Source organism: Aethalodelphis obliquidens, unplaced genomic scaffold, assembly GCF_003676395.1.
Source record: "Aethalodelphis obliquidens isolate GAN/ISIS:26980383/991018 unplaced genomic scaffold, ASM367639v1 scaffold2, whole genome shotgun sequence".
NCBI lineage: Eukaryota > Metazoa > Chordata > Mammalia > Artiodactyla > Delphinidae > Aethalodelphis > Aethalodelphis obliquidens.
Window position 1 is genome coordinate 47,690,660 of NW_020837946.1, and position 26,665 is coordinate 47,717,324.

The 26,665-nt window shown below is 33.6% G+C and overlaps 1 long non-coding RNA gene across 1 annotated transcript in view; it reads left to right on the forward strand.

Annotated features, from left to right (window-relative positions):
• LOC113630696 (uncharacterized) overlaps positions 1 to 26,665 on the forward strand; it is a 310,684-nt gene that overhangs the window by 63,321 nt on the left and 220,698 nt on the right. The window contains exon 2 of the long non-coding RNA XR_003437063.1: positions 20,699 to 20,762. This is a non-coding gene — a long non-coding RNA (uncharacterized LOC113630696). The remainder of the gene's footprint in view (positions 1 to 20,698; positions 20,763 to 26,665) is intronic.

Below are 26,665 nucleotides of genomic sequence, written 5' to 3' on the forward strand. Positions count from 1 at the left end.
GTAAAGGACATGTTTTGCCAGTATTCTTTTCTTAGTTATTTATCTCAAGATGTGCATGTCTACTTACATTGAACTTAGCTGTGAAGTGGTAGAATCAGTACAACTCTGCTTTTTTAGGCTTGTTGTGGTATATATGCACATTGTTTTTAGAATTAATTTGCTTGCAATGAATGTAATATGTTATACTTCAGCATTTATATTCTATAAGCAGTAAAAAGATCAATCGTCATTTTGTGTAAAGAGATTTAATTCAATGAGCATCTGTAGTGTGGTATGAAAATTTTATCAGATGAATCTATACAGTTTTAATATAGGTGCTAACATTTCTTTCTCATTATTCCTACAAAATGTAATCCTATAAGTCTCAACTATGGGAGATAACTCATAGGGGAACTTCTCTCCATCTACTAACAAGCTGAATTGTTGAAAGCAGGACAATACTGAGAACAGATGTTTTAGTACTCATCCAAAAACTCTGACCATTTAATAGCCATCTGGCCAAAATAATATTTAGAAGTCCCTGAAAACATAAGTATTCTTTCTCTCCAGGTAATGTGGCTGCTAGGATAGAAAATGGATTATAAATACAATGCAACATCAGTCAACAATAGAGAATCAGGTTAATTTTACTTAAAAAAATATTATGTAATAGCACAGTGGTAAATATCATACAGGATTTACCTTATGGGTGACACTCTATATTACTAAAATTCCTCCATGTTAATACTCAGTGCTGGAGAATTCTGCCTGACTTCAGTGCCATCTGTTTTCAGATAATGTGCTGTAATTGACTGATGGGAACTTCAAAACAGAAAATACAGCTGTTCTACATTTGTCCTCTTTGACCAAAAGTAAAATTATCATATTATACATGTACATAATTACATTTATTTCCACTATAATGTGACCGTGTAGAAGGTAGAGTCTTTAATAACCAGATGACACTTGAGTTTCTGTTTATAGAAATTATGTATTAATACTAGAATATCACATCTCAAACAAAACAATGGCACAGATTTAAATCCAAAAGCAGTCCAATTTTAGACCAGTCAGGACTACTGGAGACACTAACAACATCTCATACCTGGAACTAATTTGGCAGTAAAAGGAAGATTCACCTGCCATGCTGGTAATATATGCGGTCAGCTATTCCTGTGCAGCAAACTGTACATTTAGTTTTATCTGTGTTTGTGTTTAGCATATAATGTGTATAACAATACATGGGAAGTGATTCTCACTGTCCCCATGAGACTGTATAGTACATGACTTTTTCTTTGAAAGAATTTTCCATGAGATACAGGTAATAAAAGATTTAATTCATTTTATTTATTCACTTATCTATATAGTTGTAGTAGTATGATATTTGTATTTTGGAGATCTCCCAAAATGTGCTATAAGTGACTAAATTTGAAATTTCAGCTATTGATTTTTTTTTGGTTATTTAGATGACAAAATTAGGGCCAATTAAGGGTAATTTCATGGAAGTATTTCTCTACCACAGTATACATGTTACTATGAGCAACAAGTATTTCACATATACACGCACACACATACATATACATATATAACAGCAAACCCATACCTAAGGCAATATAAAATGCACTGTCTGCTAGAGAGCATGGGTCATTGTAATTGTTCAAAATAACTAAAACACAAGCAACAAATGGAGAAATGGTCAGAGACAAAGCAAAGATTAGCAAGAAACAATTGAAAAAGTTTCATGAAGCAATAACGAATCTGGATTTTATTGAAAGAGTAATAGAATGCTTTTGGACTATTACAAAGGGAAAGTAACATGATATGCCATATATTTAGATATATTGCTAAAGATAATGTTAACTGGGGATGCAGATGGGAGTAATCAACTCTGGAGGTGATGTCAGTGAGTCAAGTGACAAGCTGAGACTCCACACACAGTTGACATCAATGCAGAACAAAGTTCTTCAAGATGAAATAGTCAGTGCTCTAGTCCTCTTGGTATCAGTGGGATCCAGTGGATATCTGAGGTTCCACAACCAACCAGCATCAGTGAAGCAGAAAGGTGTGGAATGAGGAAGGTCTAGTTGGCACTGTATTTCTTCCACACTGTCTCCTGGTGTCAGCTGGTCCCAAAGGAGACAAAAGCTGCTGCTCCCAACCTGCAACAACAAAACAGTGTGAGCAATCCTTCCACTTCCACCTTCCTTGTTGATGGTGATATTACCCTGCCCCCACAACTAGGAGGCACTGAAATGATATGAGTTAGTGTCCTCTCTCACCAGGAAGGTGTCAGGCTGAACCAAAGGGAGCTGAACTTCCATCTACCCATCTTCAATGAAACAGTATGGGTAAGTGCTCCACTTCTGATGAAGTGGAGTTGGTGGGGTCTAAGGGAAAGCTGAATATACACAACCACCATGCCAGTGTGCTACACCTCACCAGGGAGATGGCCTGCTATAAAAACAAGGTAAATAAGAATCAGAGTGTCATACTATCTAAGATATTGAGGATGAAGTTAAAGTTATTTGTCATACCAAGAATCAGGAAAATGACAGCATGAATGACAAAAGACAATCAATAGATGCCAGTACTGATATGAGTTAGATGTTGGAATTATCTTACAAATATTTTAAAGTAATTATCATAATAATGCTTCAACAAGGAATTAGGATTTTACAGAAGCAAATTAAAACATAGAAAATCTCTCAAAAGAAATAAAAATTGTATATAAAAATAACCAAATGGAAATAATGAGGCTGAAAAATACAGTAACTGAAATAAAAACTCACTGGTTGGGCTCAATAGCAGAGTGTAGATTACAGAGGACTGAGTCAGTGAATTTAAGGACAAATCAATAGAACGTACCAAATCTGAACAATAGAGAAAATAGGCTGAAAAAATATGAACATCTCACAGAATTTTGAGATAATAATTTTTAAAAAGTTAACCTTTTAATCATCAGATTCCCAAAAGAAAGGACACAGTGTTGAACCAAAAATGTATTTAAAGAAATTATGACTGAAAACTTCTCAAATTTTGGAAATGACATCAACCTAGAGATTTAATAAACTGAACAGACACTAAATGTAATACTCAAGGAAATCCACACAAAAATATATCACAATTAAATTTCTGAAAACTGAAGACAAAAAAAAAAGTTTTTGAAATCAACCAGAAAGAAAGGATATGTTACTTATAAGAGAAAACCAATTTGAAATGCATTCAGTTTCTCTTTTGAGACCATAGAAGCCAGAAGTACTCAAAGAAAACACCTATCAACTGTGTAGAACTCTAGAAAACAGTCAAAGGTTTACAGCTGAATCAAGAGAAAGGGAACTTTAGAAAGGTAGAAAAATGTGGTATTTTTACTTGACCTTGCCCTAATTCCCTCCCCTTCATTGTGGTGGCTTGGAGATGGCACTCTTTGTATCTAATATAGAATCCTGGTCCCTGAAAACAAAGGGATCAGAGCAGAATTTATTATCGAAGAATTAATGTCATTTATTCCATCTGGGGGCTGCCTGAAGGACTGACTCAAGGTGCTTACTTTTGTTTTGCCTAAATCAGAATTCACTCAGTGTAGAAATGTGGTGGGTGTTTCTCAAAAATAGTTTAAAGTAAACAAACAACACAAAAACCTGCAATTTCCTGGATCAGAAGGTTACAGTTGAAGCAAACAATGGAACAACTAAAATCTGGGAAAATAAATCTGGGGAAAGAGTTTCTTTGGAAATTAGAGAATTCAAAAGTGCCCATGTACACTGAGAAATTTGTAAAGTCATGTGCATGCCCTGGGCAGGGCACATACCGAGAAGAAACCTTAGGGGATTTTACCTCTTTGCTAGTCTCAGTGCCATCAGGAAGTAAAAGCTAAGGTAGAGTTGTAAACAGCCTAGCTAAGCATCAAAGGAGTCCCACAGTACAGAGCCAGTCTGCAATGACTGAGAGTTCTCTCTCTCTCTCTCTCTCTCTCTCTCTCTCTGCATTCTATCATTCAATGAAATATCTGTCAAAACATAGCTGAACACAAGCTGAAGTAACAGAGAATTCAGAGATTATACATGATAAAGCTCGTACATTTACAGAAATAGTTCTGAAGAGTCACTAAATAAACAGAAATTAATGAAAAGTCTAAGGAAGAGAAAGAATCTACTTTTCATAGGTAACACATTAAAATGTTAAAAATGTCGATTTTTTAGTAAAATATTATAAATCATGTAAAAAAAACCAAACTTGTGGCCCATTTGCAGAGGAAACTTTCAAAAAGTGTCTCTGAGGAAACAAAGATGTTGGATTAGCTAAATACAGACTATAAATTGACTTTTAAATAGGTTCAAAAAGTTAAAGAAAACCATGGGCAAGAAGTAATGGAAATCAGGAGAATGATGTATAAACTTGAAAATGTCAATAAAGAGATAGAAATTGTAAAAAGGAACAAACTAATTCAGGAGCTTAAAATTACAATAACTGAAATAAAAATTCATTAGAACATCTCAATAGCAGATTTGAGCAGGCAGAAGATAGAATCAATAGACTAAGGTAGGATTAATGAACTTGAGGATAGATAATTGAAACTATTTCTTCTGAGGAACAGAAAGCCATAAAGAATAAAAAAATTAAACAGAGACTAAAAGACCTGTGGATTATCATGAAGCATACCAACATATGCATAATGGGAATCCTAGGTGTAAAGAAAAAGATAAATGGGGCAGAAAGAATAAATGAAGATATAATAGCTGAAGCTTTCTGAATTTTATAAAGAACATTAATCTACACAATAAAGAAGCTCAAAAAGTCAGAGGAAAATAAACCCAAAGAAATCGACACAAAGACATATTACAATAAGACAAAGAGAAAACCTTTGAAGGAAGCAAGAGAGAAGTGATTCCTTATGTATAGCAGTGTATCTTCAATAGGATTAATAGGAGATTTCTCATTTTAAACCATGGCAACCAGAAGGGAGTGGATGATATTTTTTTTTAAGGTAGAAGAAAAAATTGTCAACCAAGAATTTTATATTTGACAAAACTATCCTTCAAAAATAAGGAAGAAATTAAGATGCTTCTAGATTAAAAAAAAAAAAAAAAGCTGAAAGTGTTTGGTACTAGTAGACCTGCTCTGCAATAAATGCTAAAAGGAGTCCTTCAGGCTGAAAGAAAAGGATACTAGTCAGTAACTAAAAGCCATACAAAGAAATAAAGAACCAGATTAAAAGTAACTACATAGGTAAATATAAAAGCCAGTATTATTGTTATTTTGGTTTTTAACTTCTCTTTTTATTTCCTGTATTATTCAAAAGGCAAATGCATAAAACAATAATTATAGAATATATATTTATAAGTGTACTATAGAAAGATGTAATTTGTGATTATAACAACATAAAGGGGAGGTGGAACTTTATAGGAGAAAATTTTATGTTATTGAAGCTAAGTAAATATCAATTAAAACAAGATTTTAATAAATTTAGGATATTAATTCCGCTCTCCATGTTCTCTATTAAGAAAATATCTAAACGATAACACCAAAGGAAATGAGAACGGAAGCTAAATTGTACACCACAAAACTCTTAATTAAAGAAGTCACTAATGCAAGTACGGAGGAACAAAAAATTTGAAAGACATGTTGAAAACAAATAGCAAAATGACAGAAATAAATTCTTCCTTTATAGTAATTAATTTAAAGGTAAATAGATTAATCTCTCTAATCAAAAAGCAGAGATTGACAGAATGGATAAAAAAAAATTATCCAAATACATACTGTCTACCAGAGATTGACTTCACATCTAAAGACACAAATAGATAAAAGTGAAAAGATGAAAAGGACATTTTATACAAATAGTAACAAAAAGAGAGCAGGAGTGACTATACTAATATCAGACAAAATGGACTTAAAGTCAAAAACTGTTAAAAGAGACCAAGTCATATATTACATTTTGACAAAAGGGTCAATTCATCAGGAAGATATAACAATTATAAACATATATGCACCAACAACAGAGTCCCAAAATATATCAAGCAAATATCCACAGAATTGAAAAGAGAAGCAGAGTTCTAAAATAATTGTTAGAGTTTTCATTATCACATTTTCAGTTAGGATAGAATATCTAGACAGAAGCTTAGTAAGGAAATACTGGATTTGAACAACTCTGCATGTTTTCTAGACATGTATAGAACACTTATCCAACAAAAGCAGAATACAAATTCTTTTCAGGTGTATATGGAACATTCTGCAGGTTAGACCGTACTTTAGTCCACAAAACAAGTCTCAATAAATGTAGAAAAATTGAATTCATATAGTCTCTTTTTTGATCACAATAAAATTATTTGAATACATAGTTCTCAAGAAACAATACAAATGACAAACACATGAAATAATGGTCAATATCATCAGTCATTAGAGAAATGCAAATCAAAACTATAAAAGACTACTTCCTACCAACCATGATGGCTATAATTAAAATGAGAGAATAACAAGTGTTGGTGAGGATGTGAAGAATTTGAAACCCTCATATATTGCTGGTAGTGATTTAAAATGGTGCAGCTGCTTTCAAAAATAATTTGGTGGTTCCTTAAAATGTTAACTGTAGTTACTATATCACCCAGTAATATTATTTCTACATCTATACCCAAGGTAAATAGAAACCTATATCCACACAGAAGCTTATGAAGAATGTTCATAACATTATTCGTAATAGCAAAAAAAGTGGAAACAATCCAAATGTTTATCAATTATTGAATGGATAAATAACATGTGACATATCCATACAATGGAATAGTATTTGACCATAGAAAGGAATGACGTAGTGAGTCAAGCCACAATAAGGGTAAACTTTGAAAACATTATGCTTAGTGAAAGAGCCAGTTACTAAAATCTACATATTATATGGTATAATGTATAGAAAATGTTCAGAGTAAGCAAATACATAGAGATAGAAAAGAAAATTACTGGTTGCCTAGGCCTGGGGTATAGGGAGGCAAGGAATGAAGAGTGATCGCAAATTAATGTAGTGTTTCTTTGGAGATGATGAAAATGTTCTAAGATTAGATTGAGATGATGTGTGCATAACTCTGTGAATCTAGTAAAACCCTAAATTTTACACTTTAAGTAGATGGATTTTTATGGCATGCGAATTATTCCTCAATACAGCTGTTAAAAAAACAAAAACAACATTAAGAACTAAATTATGAAAATACATTTGACTAATTGTCAAAGTTTTTTCTTTGTGTAGAGTGTGAAAAAGGAATTCTATCTTATAAATGCTGATTAGATGAAAGGGTCTGGAAAAAGAGTTGTTGGAGATAGGGCTGAATTCTTCTGCTTGATGTCCAAAATTTCTGGTGATTGCTTACAACTTTCAAACTCTGAATGTCGTTCATATATTTCAAGTTGCATGATTCACTCATTTGGATTGTCTTGGACTGACCTCATTAATGCTCTCTGCCTTATTGGATGATCACTTGTTCTTGTTGGGTTGTGTGTGTGTGTATGTGTGTGTGTGTAGAACAGTGATTAGGTCAATGACCTAGTCAGTGATTAGGTCATTTCTCACAGGACCAGTTAACATATCTTCTAACACACTATATAAATTGCTTTGCCTACCTGGTTCTCAGAAATCCTCTTTTCTCTATCTTATCCACAAATGTATTTACACACAGACTCGATTGTCACTTTATCACTGTGTTTTAGTAATTTGATTAATATATGCCTTGTGTGAATTTCTTTGTATTTATGCGGTAGATACTGATTGTACTTCTTGGATCTGTGGTTTTATTGTGCTTCACACATTTGGAAAAAAAATGCTGGTCATTATTTCTCTTTTTTTTTTTTTTTTTTTTTGTGGTACGCAGGCCTCTCACTGTTGTGGCCTCTCCCGTTGCAGAGCACAGGCTACGGATGCGCAGGCTCAGCGGCCATGGCACACGGGCCCAGCCGCTCCGCGGCATGTGGGATCCTCCCGGATCGGGGCATGAACCCGTGTCCCCTGTATCGGCAGGCAGACTCTCAACCACTGCGCCACCAGGGAAGCCCCGATCATTATTTCTTTAAATATTTTTCTCTGTCTCCTTGTCTTCTCCCTTTTCTGAGATACCAGTTACATGTATGTTAGATTGCTTGCTAATAGCACAGGTCAATTGGTTCTGGATATTCTTCCCCTTGTGCTTCTGTTTGCTATGTCTTAAATTTAGTGAATTACAGTTTCTAATCCACTGTAACTAAAATAAGTTATTTCCCCTATTTTATCTATTTCACTTTTCATATCTAGAAGTATTATTTATTTATTTTTATTTAATTTCTTTTCACACTAAATAATATGCTTTAACTATATGGACATATTTAAAATAAATGTATTGAAGTCCATTTCTAAGTCTTTTCTAATTCTTTTTAAATTGGAGATTCATTTTATTTTTTCATTTCTCCTAGTGATATATTTCTCTGTTTATTTGAATGTACAATTATTTTTAATAAGATGGTCAGTTTTATTGTTGTATATTTTATATTTTCAAGTGCCATATTATAAGTATTCCTTTAAAGATTGTTGACTTTGTTTTGGGAGTTAATTAACTAATGATTGACAGACTTGATCCTTCTGAGGCTGTTTTTAAGCCTTTTGTTTTTCTGGGGAAACAAAAACTTTTCTTTATTCTAGGGCTAGCTTAATTGTATATTAAGGTATGAATCTTCTGGAATCTCTGTTGAATGCTCTGGGTTTTCAAAAGGACCCTTAAATCTGGTTAGTTGGAACTTCAGTGTCTCCCAGCCCTGTGTGAACTCAGGATTACTCACCTTACTTCTCCAAAGTCATTTCTCAATATTGTGAAATTTCATTCTACATATGCCTATTTGTATTCTGCTAAGGACCCAAAGTGATCCATGTGAAGATTTATTTCATGCTTCCTCTGCATAGCTTCCTTTTCTCCAGTAGTCTGTCCTGCAAGATCTTGGCTTCTCAAAACTCCCATCTTTGTTTTCTCAACTTAGTGAGATAACTCGCTTATCATCACTATAAATAAGTATATATGTACCTATGTATATGTGTTGTGCACACACACACGTACACACACACGTGCACACATACACACAAGGGATGTAGACCTCAGCATCTTCCTTTGTTTTGATCCAGGAGTAAAGCTTTTTTTTTTTTAAGAGTAAAGCATTTGACTTCTGTATGTCACAGTTTGTGATTGGGAAGAGGGCTTGTGCTAGACAGCATTTGACATAGCTCCCAGTAGTTCTCACATCCAGGTTTTCCGGCTCCTGTGTAATCCCCTCTTCCTGAGTGTGCACTGGGTGTAGACTTGCTTCTAAAAAATAGAATATGACAAAGGTGGTAGAATTTACCTCTATGATTACTCTATCAACATACTTTTTATGTTGCTAGCACTATTTCTTGCTAGCACACACTCTCTCTTGCTGGCACTCTCTCGCCCTTTCATTTGGTCACTCTGATGAAGCTAGGTGTCATGTAAAATAATCTATAAGGATGCAAGCCTAAGTAGACATTTCTCCAAAGAAGACACACAGATGACCAAGAGGCACAGGAAAATATGTTCAACATTGCTAATTATTAGAGAAATGCAAATCAAAACTACAATGAGATACCACCTCATAGCAGTCAAAATGGCTATCATCAAAAAATCCACAAACAATAAATGCTGGAGAGGGTGTGGAGAGAAAGGAACCCTCCTACATTGTTGGTGGGAATGTAAATTGGTACAGCCACTATGGAGAACAGTATGGAGGTTTCTTTAAAAATTAAAAATAGAGCTACCATATGATCCTGCAATCCCACTCCTGTGCATATATCTGGAGAAAAACATGGTCCGAAAGGATACATGCACCCCAATGTTCATTGCAGCACTGTTTACAATAGCCAAGACTTGGAAGCAACCTAAATGTCCATTGACAGAGGAATGGATAAAGAAGATGTGGCACATATATACAATGGATTATTACTCAGCTATTAAAAAGAATGAAGTAATGCCATTTGCAGCAACATGGACGGACCTAGAGATTGTCATACTGAGTGAAGTCAGTCAGACAGAGAAAGAGAAATATCATTTATAAGCGGAGTCTAAAAGAAATGATACAAATGAACTTACTTACAAAAGAGAAAGAGACTTACAGAGTTAGAGAACGAACTTATGGTTGTGGGGGGGGAGGTGGGGGAAGGGATAGTTAGGGAGTTTGGGATTGACATGTACACACTACTATGTTTAAAATGGATAAACAACAAGGACCTACTGTATAGAACAGGGAACTCGGCTCAATATTATGTAACAACCTAAGTGGGAGAAGAATTTGAAGAATAGATACATGTATATATATAACTGAATCATTTTGCTGTACACCTGAAACTATCACATTATTAATCAACTATACTCCAATGTAAAATAAAAAGTTTTAAAAAAAGAGGCAAGGAATTAGGGGAGGCCTCCAGCAAATGGCTCTTGAAGAACTGAGGCCTCCATTTAAAAGCCTGTGAGAAACTGAATTCTGCCAACTATCTCTGAATGAGTTTGGAAAGAGATCATGCGAACCTTGAGACAACTATGTCCGTGGCCTACATTTTGTGCAGTCTTGTGAGAGATCTTGAAGAAATGGACCCAGCTGTGCTGTGTCTGGATCCTTGACCACAGAAACTATGAGGTAATAAGTGCTTGTTATCTTAAGCTACTAAACTTTGGACTAATGGGTTATGTAGTAAGAGATAGCTAATATAGGACTACACCTTTGTTCCTTGGAATGTGGAATTAATTTGTCTGATTTTATTGTTTCTATGTAGTGTTCTTAATTTTTGGAGAGGGCAATGTGTATGAATACCATTTTTATATCTGCTTTAACTGGAAAACAAGTCTTTTTTTAGTTTCAAATAAGTAGAAAATTATTACTTGCATATCAACAAATGCAAACATTCTTTAGTTAATCACAGTAAAATGTTATGGTATGATGGAATCAAAATTAAAAGTTTCTAAAATTCAATTTTATTTATAAGGACTTAAAATAGCAATAATAGCTACTCTTTCCATGTTTAGTACACACGATATACAAATAAACTATAGAAAACCAATTTTTATAGAAGTATATTTATACCATATCATTGGCCAGACCATTTATCAAAAGAGCAAAGTGTAGAAACAGGAAATATTTCCTTCACAGTATATTAATTTGACTAGAATAATAAATTCTACAAAATATCTTTTTGCACGATAACCATGTCCAGCATTATTGTGATCTTTGTCCTTTCTTTAAAATTAAGAAGCCAAATATGTACCTTATGAGAAGATTTTAATCACAAAGCATTTTTTAAATTAGTTTTTATTGGGATATAGTTGCTTTACTATGTTGTGTTAGCTTCTACTGCACAACAAAATGAATCAGCCATACATATACATATATCCCCTCCCTTTTGGATTTCCCTCTCATTTAGGATACCACAGTGCATTAGGTAGAGTTCCCTTGTGACAAAGCATTTTTTTATTATTATTATGGGGATTTGAAACTGATGCTTGCCTTGGTTAAATTATCAACAGCTCTATATTTACATTTAGCGGATACATAATTATTTAAGCGTTATTAACAATTAAACACAGAAGGTGTTTTTCAGAATTATTCATTTTATCCAAACCTTTCCTTTTGCTCTTCATAGAATTTTTTATGAAACTGCCTTTGGCTACATAGGAAACAGGAAGAATTGACATTTTAACAATTAGAAGTATTCAAATATTTGATGAGATTAGTATTTTATTAACTAGAAAGTTTTAAATTCTACATAACATTTTCAAATATATTTTTGCTAACTTTACAATGTATATATTAAACCATTTCCTTTTCAGAGAAGTGGCTAAAACCTATAGTCAAAAAGGAAGTTATTAAGATTTATATGTGAGTGTTAAGGAATTAAAAGGCTCTGTCGCTATAGCAAATGCTTTAGAAATTTGCTTTAAGCATAGAGTTTATCAAGAGTCTCTTTTTATTAAAAAATAGATTTCCTGTTGGATATAGAATCCCATAGTTCTCATCCAGACTCTTGGCAGCACTTTACTTTTAATAAAGAAAAAAAAAAGATCTTCAATCTGGGATTTTTATTGCACTTGATTAAACTTCTTTAATAAAACTTAAAAGACATTAAAATTGTGCATAAGTAATATTAAAACTCACTAAGGCACAAACATACATGAGAAGAGAAATGAAATAATCTTGTTGAAACAAATTACTGATATGCAATTTCAATGAGGATCTAGAGAATCTTTGAAAAGCTTATAAATTTTAACATTTGTTTGCTATTGACAAATTTATTCTTATGAACTTAAAATGCAATTGTACATTTAATCTCTATTATTTAGAAATGATTGTGTCCAGGTGTTAGTGCGGTAACTGCTCTCAGGCTGTCACATAAAGTAGATTAAAAAGAACATCAGGGGAATTCCCTGGCAGTCCAGTGGTTAGGACTCTGCACTCTCACTGCCGAGGGCCTGGGGTTCAATCCCTGGTCAGGGAGCTAAGATCCCACAAGCTACACAATGTGGCCAAAAAATAAATAAATAAATAAATACTATCAGTTTACAATAAAGAGTACCTATTTTTACAAGATGCAGTCTTTTTGTAAAAGAATGTTTATGGAGCTTTATTTGAAAAGTTTAAGGTAAATTTAAAACTTTAAAATTTTAAGATAAAAATTCAAATTTTTGTAACAAATGAAGTAAGAAAATAACAACTCTTGGACTTTTAATATCAGGATGTCAGGATTATGATGTAGACATTTGAAATGTACACACATACCATCCTGAAGTGGCTCCCAATGGCCAAATCTGGAACAATTTGCACTCTGTAATAAATAAATAATGATAAATAATGGATTATAATCTAACCCATAGAATCATATAAATATCTATGTAATGATCTAAATAGTGTAAATAATTGAATAAATAAATGGGGAAGATAGACAAACTTTTCCTAAAACTAGAATTACACTTAATACATGGAAAAGAGAAACAAATGCATAAAGAATGAAGGAAATAGAAAAACCACTATTGCATATATTGGAATAGTAATGGCTTCAGAAAAAATAAATCATCAGTAGATGAGGAAAGTAGTGTGTGGAAGTATCATGAGGAACAGGATACTTATTTTGTCCCATAATATCTCAAAAAATACTTAGCAATTACAAAAGGCTCTGGCAGATTTATGGATCCTGGGATAAATGGGAGGCTGAGAGATAGGACTAGGAGTAAAGTACTGAGTCAGAATGGGGAAAAGTGTCCAAGTCTTCTCTCTCTTCTTCTTGATAAGGAGATCTTGGCAGAGGTACCTGAAAGAAGACAAGGCCTCAGATAAAGAGACTTAAGAATGAAGCTGCCAAGGCTAGGAATGCAAATATGTGAAAAGCATAACTGGCCAGAGATGCCTGAGACCTTGACTATAACTCTCTTCAGATACTGCAGTGCGCTGACTGTGCGCTTAGTCTGGTGTGTGGAGGGCAGCTTTTCCCTGAGCCCTGGTAAAGCCTTTGTAATTGTCTATAGACAGGCCTGAAAAATTGCAAATAGGTTTTTAACCAGAAGATGGACTGCTCACCTAGGAATAGAAGTACTTGCATGTAGAGTAGGGAAAGCATTTTCAATATTTCACTGTTACTTATGCTATCAGATGTAGATTTTTGTAGGTGATCTTTTTCAAATTGAGAAAATTCCCCTCTGTTCCTAGTTTACTATAAGTTTTTACCATGAATGGTGTATAATTTTGCCAAATACATTTTCTTTTTCAATTGCAATGATCAAATTATTTTTCCTTTATTTTGGTAATATGGTTAATTATAATACATTGATTTATAGCTGAGCACCAAATATCCTTGCATTCTTGTATAAACTTTTGGTTCATGATGTATGATATGTTTTATATATTTTTCTATTCACTTGCTAATATTTGGTTAGTGATTTTTGCATCACTGTTCATGGGGAATACTTGGTCCATAATTTTCTCTTCTAGTAATGTCTTTAATTAGATTTGGACAGAGTGAGACTGTCCTTATAAATAATTTGAGAATTGTTCTTTCTTATTCTACTTTATAAAATAATTTTTATTGATTTGGTATTTGTTTTTCATTAGGTGTTATAAAATATTCACAGGTGAATTCCTCAAGTCTTGGAATTTACTTTTTGGGAGATTTTCATTTACAAATCTAATTTCTCTACTAGATAATAGGCTATTAAGATCTATTTGTTCTTGTGGCATATTTCATAACATTTGTCTTTTAAGTCATTTGCCATTTTATCTAAGTTGTCAAATATGTTACAATAAAGTTTATACACACACACCTTTTTCTTTATAATATCTGTACAGTCTGTACTAATATAGCATTTCTTTTCCTTTTCTTATCCATATAATGCATAGTAGTGACCCCTTTTTCATTTCTAATTTGGGTAATTTGTGTTCTCTCTCCCTCTCTTTGGGATCAATCTACCTACAGATTTAAAAAAAAAAAAAACTTCACTGTGGTAAGAACACTTAAAATGAGATCTATCGGGCTTCCCTGGTGGCTCAGTGGTTGAGAGTCCGCCTGCCGATGCACGGGACACGGGTTCGTACCCCGGTCCAGGAAGATCCCACATGCCGCGGAGCGGCTGGGCCCGTGAGCCATGGCCGCTGAGCCTGCGCGTCCAGAGCCTGTGCTCCGCAACAGGAGAAGCCACAACAGTGAGAGGCCTGCGTACTGCAAACAAAAAAATGAGATCTATCCTCTTAGCAAATGTTCTAAGTGTATAATATAGCATTGTTAATTATAGACACAATTTGTAGAGCAGATGTCTAGAATTTATTGATCTTGCATGATTGAAACTTTATGTCCACTGATTGGCAGTTTCTCCTTCCACATACCCAATTCCTGATATCCACTGTTTTACTCTAATTCTATGAGTTTGACTATTTTAGATACTTCATATAAGTAGAACCATGCAGTATTTGTTCTGTGACAGACTTATTCTATTTAGCCTAATGTGTTCCAGGTTCATCCATGTTATTGCGTATTGCAGGATTTCCTTCTTTTTTAGCATGGAATAATATTCCAGCGTATGTATATATCTCATTTTCTTTACCTGTTTGTGTGTTCATGGACAGTAAGGTTGTTTCCATTTCTTGACTGTTGTGAATAGTGTTGTAATGAACACTGAAGTACTGGTATTTCTTCAAGGTGCTAATTTCAGTTCTTCCTGAATAAATACTCAGAAATGAGATTGCTCAATCATGTGATACTTATATTTTTATTTTCGGTGAGCCTCCATACTGTCTTTCACAGTGGCTGCATCATTTTACATTGCTACTAACAGGGTGAAAGGGTCCCAATTTCTCCACATTCTCTCAAACACTTGTTATTTTTGTTGTTGATGTTGTTTTTCTTTCTGTTTTTGTTATTTTGATAATGGCTTTCCTAACAAGTTTGAGGTGGTATCTCATTGAGGTTTTGATTTGCATATCCCTACTGATTAGTGACATTTAACATCTTTGAAAATACCTATTGGAATATCTTCTTAGAATAAGACATTCCTATTCATGTTTTAGTCTATTTTTTAGCTGGGTTATTAATTATTTTGCTGTTGAGTTATAGGAGTTCCTTATGTATTTTGGATATTAACCCCTTGTCAGATATGTGGCAAATATTTTCTGTCATTTCATAGGTTCCCTTTTCACTCTGTTTATTATTTCCTTTTCTGTGCAGAACTTTTTAGTTTGATCTAGTCCCATTTGTCTATTTTCACTTTTGTTGGCTGTGTTTTTGGTGTCATCTCAATGAAATTATCCAAGTCTGATGTCATGACGCTTTTCCTCTATGTTTTCTTCTAGGAGTTTACAGCTTCAGGTCTTATTTTTAAGTCTTTAATCTATTTTCAGCTGATTTTTCTCTATGGTGTAAAATATGGGTCCAAATTCATTCTTTCGCATGTGGCTATCCAGTTTTCCCAACAACATTTGTTGAAAAGACTGTCTTCCCCATTGTGCATTCTTGGCACCCTTGTAGAAGATCATTTGACCTTATGGGTAAGGATTTATTTCTGGCTTCTCTATTCTATTCCATTGCTCTATGTGTCTGCCTTTATGCCAAAACTATAATGTTTTATTTACTATTGCTTTGCAGTATATTTGGTCAGGAAGTGTGAGGTCTCCAACTTTGTTCCTTCTAAAGATTATTTTGGCTATTTGGGTTATTGTGTGCTTCCACAAGAATTTTAGAGTTTTTTCTATTTCTGTAAAAATATGCCATTTGGTTTTTGATAGAAATTGCATTGAATCTATAGATCACTTTGAGTAGAATGGACACTTCAGTAGTAATGTCTTCTTTTTTTAAAAAAACTTATTTTGGCTGCATTAGGTCTTCATTGCTGCATGCAGGCTTTAGTTGCATCGAGCAGGGGCTACTCTTTGTTGCAGTGCACTGGTGGCTCATTGCAGTGGCTTCTCTTGTTGCAGAGCACGGGCTCTAGGTGTGCAGGCTTCAGTAGTTGTGGCACACTGGCTCAGTAGTTGTGGCACACGAGCTTTAGAGTGCAGGCTCAGTAGTTGTGGCGCATGGGCTTAGTTGCTCCGTGGCATGTGGGATATTCCTGAACCAGGGCTCATACCTGTGTCCCCTGCATTGGCAGGCGGATTCTTAACCATTGTGCCACCAGGGAAGCCCAGTAGTAATGTGTTCTAATCCATGAACATGGGATGTCTTTCCATTTGTGTCTTCTTTTATTTCTTTCATCAATTTTTAATTTTTCAGTTTATAAGTCATTCACCTCCTTAGTTAAGTTTATTACTAAGTATTCTGTTCTTTTTGATGCTATTGTAAGGGAATTTTTCCCTTAATTTTCTTTTCACACAGTACATAGTTGGTGTATAGAAATGCAAATAATTTGTGTATGTTGATTTTTTTGTCCTGCCACTTCACTGAATTCATTTATTAGTCTAACAGTTTGTATATGTCTCTGTGTGTGTGTGTGTGTGTGTGTGTGTGTGTGTGTGTGTGTAACCTTTAGGGTTTTCTAAGTATAAGATGAGGTCATCTACAAACAGAAGTAATTTTACTTCTTTCTTTCTGATTTGGATGCTCTTTATTTCTATTTCTTGCCTAATTGCTCTAGCTAGGACTTGCAGTACTATGTTGAATAGAAGTGCAAGAGTAGGAACCCTTGCCTTTTGCCTTATCTTAGAAGAAAAGCTTTTAGTTTTTCACTGCTGAGTATGATGTTAGCTGTGGCATTTTCATATATGATCTTTATTATGTTAAGGTTATGTTAATTTATTTTTATTCCTAGTGTTTTGGAATGAAAACATGTTGAATATTGTCAAATGCTTTTTTTGCATTTATTATGATAATATTTTGATTTTAAACTTGTTCTGTTAATGTGGTGTACCATACTGAGTGATTTAGGTATGCTGAACCTTCCTTTCGTCCCACAGATAATGTTCACTTGATCATGGTGTATGATCCTTTTAATGTCTTATTGAATTTGTTCGTAATATATTGTTGAGGAATTTTGCCTCTATATTTATCTGTAATATTGATTTTTAGTTTTCTTATCTGGTTTGGATATCAGATGAGGGTAACACTGACCTCATAAAATGAGTTTGCAGTTGTTGCCCGCTTATCAATTTTTTGGAAAAGTGTGATAAGGATTGGCATCATTTCTTTTTTAAATGTTTGGTATAACTCATTAGTGAAGACATCTGGTCCTGGGCTTTTCTTTGTCGGGAGGTTTTTAATTATTGTTTCAATCTTCTTGTTAGTTATAAGTCTGTTCAGACTTTCTCTTTCTTCATGATTCAGTCTTGGTAAGTTGTAGTTTTCTAGAAATTTATGCATTTTTTTCTAGTTTATCCAGTTTCTTGGCAAATAATTGTTCATAGCAATATCTTATGATTCCTTTTACTTCTGTGGCATCAACTATACTGTCTCCTTTTTCATTTCTGATTTTATTTATTTGTGTCCTGTCTCTTTTCTTCCTTTGTTAATCTAGCTAAAGGTTTGTCAATTTTGTTTATTTTCTTCAAAAAACCAACTCCTGTACTTCCCTGGTGGTGCAGTGGTTAAGAATCTGCCTGTCGGGGCTTCCCTGGTGGCACAGTGGTTGAGAGTCTGCCTGCTGATGCAGGGGACATGGGTTCGTGCCCTGGTCCGGGAAGATCCCACATGCCATGGAGCAACTAAGCCCATGTGCCACAACTACTGAGCCTGAGCTCTACAGCCCATGAGCCACAACTACTGAGCCTGCATGCTGCAACTACTGAAGCCCACATGCCTAGAGCCCATGCTCCACAACAAGAGAAGCCACCACAATGAGAAGCCTGTGCACCACAATGAAGAGTAGCCCCCACTCATGGCAACTAGAGAAAGTCCGTGTGCAGCAATGAAAACCCAACGCAGCCAAAAATAACTAAATAAAATAAATAAATTAATTAAAAAAAACAGAATAGGTTTTAAAAAAACACCTAGTTTTAGTGATTTTTCTATTTATTTTGTTTATTTCTGCTCTAATTTTTATTGTTTCCTTTCCTCTGATAATACTTGACTTAGCTTTTCTTTTTGTAGCTCCTTGTGGTGTAAAGTTAGATTGTTTATTAGAGTTTTTTTTCTTTTTTAATGTAAGTGTTTATTGCCATACACTTCCCTCTTAGAACTGCTTTTGCTGCATCTCATAAGTTTTGGTGTGTTGTATTTTCATTCATCTGAAGATATTCTCTAATTTGTCTTTTAATTTCTTCTTTGACCTATTATTCGTTCAAACTGTACTATTTAATCTCCAAATATTTATTAATTTTCTAGTTTTCCTTCTGTTGTTGATCTCTACTTTCATTCCATAGCAGTCAGAAAAGATACTTGGTATGACTTAAGTCTTCTTGTTTGTTAAGGCTTGTTTTGTGTCTTAACATGTGAGCTATACTGGATAAGGTTCAATGTGCAACTGAGAAGAACATATATTCTGTTCCTGTTGGGTAGAATGTTCTGTATATGTCTGTTAGATTCATGTGGTCTGTAGTGTTGTTCAAGTTCCCTGTTTGCTGATTTTCTGTCTGATTGATCTGTCCATTATTGAAAATGGGATATTGAAATCCCCTATTATTAATGTACTTCTGTCTGTTTTTTTCTTCAGTTCTGTCAGTGTTTGCTTTATATATTTAAGTGTTCTATTGTTGGATGCACATATATTTATAATTATTATATATTACTGTTAAATTGATTTCTTTATCATTATATACTGTTCTTTTTTCTCTTGTGATGATTTTTGGCTTAAAATGTATTTTGTCTCATATCTCGTATAAGTATAGCTGCTTCTGCTCTCTTTTGGCTGCCATTACATAGAATATATTTTTCTACTCTTTCACTTTCAGCTTGTGTGTGTCCTTAAATATAAAGTGAGGTTTTTTGTTTATTTGTTTGTTTATTTTGTAGACAGCATATATTCATATCTTTGGGTTAAATTTTTACCATTCTTCTAGATTCCCACAGTGGAAGCCTATTTATTTTATTTCAAAACTTCCTTAATGTACACTAAAGCTATAAATTTTCTTCTAAATGCAGCTTAAGATATGTCCCAAAATTTTTAGTAAGTTGTGCTTTCATTGTCATTGAATTTCTACAATTTTCTAATATCCTTTGCAACTTCTTCCTTAACAATTGGTGGTTTAGAATTAAATTGTTTAATTTGCAGATACTCATTGCCTTTATAGGTGCTTTATTGATGTTTATTTCTAATTTAATTACATGCTAATCAAAGAACATATCTATGATATTTCAATCTTTTAAAATAAATTTTGTTTCATTTTATGTCAATTTTATAAGAAATTTGAGAATAAATGTTACTTGTTAAGTCTGGCAAACCTACCGTTAAGAAACATGCATTATATTTCATATGAAAAGCCAATTCCCACCAAGTCTGCCCAGCAAACCTATGTGATGTCTAATGGTTTAGAAGGCTCAAATGTTTCAAGTAGTCAGGAAGGTCAGTTTCTGCCAGGCCAGGAATCTTACACGTTTTGTGAGACATCAAAGAGAGGAATTCAGCCTCATTTATAAGTAGAGCAGGTGAAATCCACTGGAGGTAAATTTCTTAGTTACTTTTCAATTTCCCAAAAAACAAAGAAAACAATAATAACAACATAATAATGGGAAGATCCCTGGACATTCACAATATATTTATAAAAGCTCCAAAGTGAAGTTAATGGAATGAAGATGAGGAGGCATATATATGTAGTAAAACCTCTTGTTGCACTTATTAAAAACAAGAACAGGCTAACCATAATGAAAGTAGCCTGTCTTTGTGTGATCAAGAATAACCTTTGCAGATTATTTATGATCACAAGAATTACTGTTAGGGAAAAGTTGCCCAAGAATTGGTGATAGACAAGAAGAATTACGGGGTGTTCCTTAGGGGTCTATTGGGTGTGTCTAGCAGGCTCATCTGGGATTATCTGATTCTGTACATGTGTGAGTATCTTTGACTTACTCTTTGCTACTGATTAGTGCATTTTACGATGCTGTAAGGATAGATATTAGCCTGTAGAAAACTGATATTTACAAATAGTTTTTGTGTGAAAGCAAAGAAAATTAATTTTGTCTGGTAGAGATATTAGGAGTTTCTGGGTTTTGTCCAGTTTAGAAGATTACAACCTCAAACCTATGGTTTTATTTTGTGTGTAAATTAGAAATCTTACTTGAATATTCTTTTCCTCAACCTTTTTGTAGGCATAACTTGGAGATATTTCGGGCTCAGTTGCAGACCACCATGATAAAGCAAATTCACAATAAAGTGAGTCACACAATTTTTTTTGTTTTCCAGTGTATATAAAAGTTATGTTTACACTATAGTCTATTAAGTATATAATAGCTATGTCTAAAACAAGTACCTACCTTAATTGAAAAATACTGCTAAAAATTGCTAACCATCATCTGAGCCTTTAGTAAGTCATAGTAGTAGCATCAAAGATCACTGATCACAGGTTACCGTACAAATGTAATAATAATAAAAAAGTTTGAAATATTGTTAGAATTACCACTATGTGATACAGACATTAAAAGTGAGCAAATGCTGTTGGAAAAAATGGCTCCAATAAATTTGCTCTAAGCAGGGTTGCTGCAAACCTTCAATATGTAAAAAGTGCAGTATTTTCAAAGTGCAGTAAAGCAAAGCATAATAAAATGAGGTATGCCTGTAAATACTTCCATTTATCTAATTCCCTTTGAAGGGGGTTTACTATTCTGCTGGTTCCTTTATACACTAGTTAAGCAAACTTTTTGATGGAGCTTTATACTAAACAAACAAAAAATGTGGTATTTGACAAACAACTGATAGAGAATCCTAAAAGTAATTTTTTTAAAAAAAATAATAGAAAATAGATTTTAGGCAAATGGAAAAAAATAATTTTACTAGATAACAATTAAAGTATCAGAATAAATTACAATACTTTTAAATATAATACAGTTTAAAACTCAAGCTTTTAAAAGGAAAATGATGTTCATAATTTCTATTGTGGATGTATGTTTTTGGATGCTTGTTATTTTCAATTTTTTTCTTTTATGGAGTTTCTAAATTTTCTATTATGAGAATTTATTCTGTACATAGTCAGAGAATATTATTTTACATTGAATATATATGGGAAAATGGACAAAATGAAACAGAATGTAATGGAAAGTCTTTATCTTTGACATTTTTGTCTGTGATGTCATATGTTTATTTAAATAGCAACATAGAAAGGTAATGTAAGTCTATAGATTATAGGACTTACAGAGTAATCTACTATAATTACTATTGATCAGGTCTTTATTGAAATTTTATTGTCATGATGGACAACTTAGAAACCTAAGAGTGAAAACAATTGATTAAAATTTAGGGGAAATAGCTCTCTGAGGAGACATTATAGTTTGTAGTTTGACATGATGGAATGCTTTAAATAAATACTGCCTTTCATCAACATCACAGCTGTCTATTTTATCCATGTGCTTATACTGAGCCTATTTCACAGATGAAAAGATTGTAGATTGGAGGAGTCTTGTGCTAAAGTCATATAGTAAACAAATCGCCTATTAGTTTCTGTCAGCTTCATGAAGGATATTCTCATTCTTTTATAATTTTTATATCCATTATGCCTTTGAATATAATAGAAATACGTTTACATTGACATCTGACTTCAAATGAAAGCTATATTTTCCATGATTCTGAACTGTTTTGCTGGCCATCAAGTCTCTAATGAAATCAAGGTTATCTTTGGAAAGTCCAGTAAGCACAGCGGCTCCCACCCTCACCTGTCTCTGTCAGCCTAATTTTTGGACAAGAGTGGGTTAGGCTGTGAAACCATTTCAGCTGCTTTGCTTTTGCTGCTAGGAGAGGCTCAATTGATGTAGAGCACTGTCAGTTAAAGTGTGATCTTAGTGACAAGCAAACAGGAGAACTGTAGGCTCCACTAGCCTGAGGTTGTGGTTTTGTTTGGCGAAAGCAGTGGACACGTGGATTTGTTGGGGAATTCAAAAGGGAACTCTAGGTGTGAGATAGCCATATCTTAGCCAAAATTGACGTTATTCCCATATCCTGAGTTGATGAAAAATTGTGTATATATACAACAAAGACTATAGTGGGCCCAAGCTACCAACATGTTCTTGGCCAACAGAGACCGTGTGCTCACACAAAGATGTAAGAAAACCCCATGGGAAATAAAATATCAAGCAGACTTGAGAATGACATGTTGGTCCTTTCTACAACTATATAAAGTGAAATGTTTTTATAATGTTTATAGCTATTGTGAAATTCGGTTGAGAATATTTTGCTTTCCTAAAGGGTTACATTTGGAATAATCATGTATAAAAAAGTTGATCCTTACTAAGAAGATATCTATTTCTCCTGAACTTGAAGTGAAAGTGATGGGTGTGTTAATTATATATAATAAAAATATGTTGAAAATGTATTAAAATAAGCCTAATCCCTACTTAAACATTAGCTTCATTTATTTCACTTTAACTATTTATGTTGAATTTTAAGCAGTTATGGCAGACTGACCTTACCCTTGGTGGACAGTTCAAAAACTGCTGCTCACATGATTTCATTACCTCTGACAAGACAAAATGTCTGTTGTAAATAGTTATACTGTTCATTCATTACATTGTTAAGCATTTAATATAAAGACTATCGATATATCAAACTGTGTCTAGAATTCTTTGGTTTTAAAGAAAAACTGAGACTGGGAGAACCTAACAAGTGCCAAGAATCAGTAGTAAAGTAAATAATCAATTATGGAGGCATGGTTGGATTTCAAGTAACCCAAACATGAAAATAATGCATTTTTCACATTTACATTTGTACTAACTCCTAGTGACTAGGACAGTGTCTTCTCAGATAGATGTTGTCTTTCTGAGGTCTAAATGTAGAAACTTTCACTGCCTCATCGTGTTTATGTGCATAGGTAGAATAGGTGAAACACCTTAAAGGGCTATTCAATTTTCATTCCTATTACCTAGACATTTTTATCTGGATTTTCTTTAATTAGTTTCATTGTTTTGGTGTTTCAGTATAAAATTGCAATAATAATGCATTTAAAGTGATAAAATAGGAGAACAAAATTAAATACAACAGAAAAACAAGTAGACAGTGAGAAATACTATGACAAATAACCAAATACTTTTTGCCATGCACACATATTGCATAAGTGAAAAATGACTCAGATTACTCTTAATGTGGATCAAATCATAAATTGCCACCGTAAGCAACATCACTTCTAATATTTGTCCAAATCATCATACTGATTTCTCAATTAACTGTAATGAATGTATGCCCTCCTGTGTGGTACACAGTTGAGGAACACCAGATGAATATTAACTATGATGTTGATTAGAAAGTAGTAACAGAAGAAACAGGGCTTGTCAATTTGTCAGCACACTAGTGTAACAACCTTTCCTATGTCAAAGCAGATCAAATAATGAAATTTAGGAAGAAGTGCTGTACAGATACCCAAACTGTCAACCATGTGTGCTGTGAGCTAATGAAAAACATGTATGCTTATCTTGATATACTTGGATGAAGAATTGCCAAGAAAAACTACTGTTGCAATTACTCTTCTGTTTATAACAAATCAATTATTGGTAAATAGATAACAAAATGTGGACTGAAAAACTAAGGTAATGAGATAAATGTACTGAGGAATTATTCTAGACTGTAGTTTGAATACAACTATATACTTTTCTGGAAGTGAAAAGCTATGTTTTCTTAATAGGATAACTATAAAAATATTTGAAGAGATTTACAAGTATTTTAGACTTCAATCAGTATACTGCTGGAATGCTTTGACAGGTAGATTTTGTTTGTTTTTAATCAAAGGAAATACGTACATAGTTGGATCTTCGATTATGAATGCCAGAAGCATTTTGCCATATAGCAGAATATGTTGAAGAGACATTATGTTAATCTATCAAGGAAGCCTTAACAGACATATAGTACACATATGTAATGCAAGCAGTAGTCATATTCTAGAGATGTTATGGAATTTGCATGGTATTTTTTCTCATGATAAAATGAAATAGGATGAGGTTACCTGTGGTATCAGCTTTGTATTGGAATAGTTAAGCCTTCCATAATTTGAGCATAATATGAAACTAAACATTGAAAACCAGTATGTAGCTTTTATTTATTACCAAAGATATTACTTTACAATGAGTTTGTGTTGCATTTAATTATCTATGGGTATAGTGTTCCTAAACTCTTAAAAAATAAATTCTAAGTAACACTTAAAAGGATGTTTTTTAAGACCCCATCAATTATTTTTACTCTATTTAAAAAATTTTTCAGTCTATATATTTTTAACTATTCTATTAAATCATCATACTTCTTAAGGATCACAGTCCCTTAATTCTTCTCGAACATACAGTTATAACTATCTCAGCTTGCTGCTTTGTTGAACCTCTGGAACTAGATGTCATCTGTCTCCTAGGTTCAATCCTGTTTCCAATATCAGGTTTACTTCCCTGTAAGCCTAGTAAAGGTCATTTGGACTGTAAGATTTTGCATCTTAGAAACTTTATTCTGTTGTCATACTTGATAATTTATTTGCGAATAGGATTCAAAAGTGAAAATAATTTTTTAGATTTACATGTTATTCAGAGAGCCCTCTCTATGTGAATATGTGTTTCCTCTGGCTATAAGAAACTTGCATATTCTCCATTTAAAATTTTTCTTTGCTCTATTTTCTCTATTCCCTTTTTGAGATAGGTGCTCTATCTTTTAATTCTCTTAAATAGTTTCTGGGCTTTTTTGTCTATTCTGTGAGATTATTTTTGGATTTTATATCAGTCTTTGACTTTTTAATGTAAGTAACAATTAGTAAATATCTAAATTTATTTATTTCAAGTTAATTTTTATAAAATTTGGGGGTTTTTTGGTGGTTGCAATATTTTCTTTAAGATGTCAGATAATTTATTTTAAATTGCCTTCTGTTGCCCAAATATCTCTTTCCTTGATGTTTTTGTTCTTTCTTTTTTTAAAACCACATTCCTTATCTTTTATGTTGTAGGTTTTCTCAGATTTCTGGTGATCTTTCTCTATTTTCCTATAAAAATAAAATGATACCATAAAAAGTTTAGAGTTCTGTGTGTGTATGGGGACTGTTGACCAAAGAACTTGACTTCTTTAAACTGTGGGGGCTGAAGGCTCTGACCTTTAAATTGTGGGATTCCTGCATGCTTCTATGCAGATTCCTTTCCTGATCACTTTCAGTCTTAGGTTTCATAGAGCAAATCATTCCAATATTTTGATAGTAACCCTCAAACTTTGAGTCTAGGGCAAGGTTCAGCACACTGTGAAACACAGGCAAAATCTGGCCAAACACCTGTTTTTGTCTGTTACTGCTTTGGCAGTACATGGCAAAGTTAAGTAGTTGCGGACTGTGTGTATGGCTCACAAAGCCTAAAATATTTATTATTTCGTCTTTTATTTCTGCTACTCCTTGTCTAAAGGAAAAAATGCCTCATTGCTATGTTTTCTATGCTTAGTTTATAAAGGACAAAGATAGTGGGAAGCAATGTTTTACAAATTAGAGATCAAGCTAACTCTCTCTGATCCTATATCTAACTCCCTTCTTTGAGCATCCTTGAGTATCCTTATCCTGAGTCAGGTTTTCAGAGAAGATCGATTCCCTTATTAGTTAGAATTCACTCAAGGTAGTAAGTTTTTCTTGTATTCTACAAGTTCAAGGTTCATCAGCTATGACACAAACCACTGGAAGCATAGCATGCATTAGGGCCCCTCTATATTGTCTTGCTGGCTTGGGAGACAAGTAGAACTCATGGGAAAATGCTGATGTTCATGCTGCTTATTGTGCAAAGAGTAATAAAAAGCCGTTTGCCCAAGTCTTGTGTCTTCTGCAAGTATCCACAAAACAATAACAGGTTAACATTAGCTTTTAAGTAGAGTAAAATCTCTGACCTTAACAGTTGTGGTGATGAGAATAGGATGCTGACAGAGAGAGGGCTTTATGGATGAGAAAATACAAAGAACCCCACAGGGCAGATGTGGGGAATATGAGAAAACTCTCTAGGATCCAGTAGTGAATACTTCTACTCAACGTAGTGTGGAAAGTGGGTAGGATAAGTAACCACTTTCCTACCTCATAATGAGACTGAACAAGCAAGAGGTAGAATTGAATCAAGCTCTCAGAATAGTGCTTTGGTTGT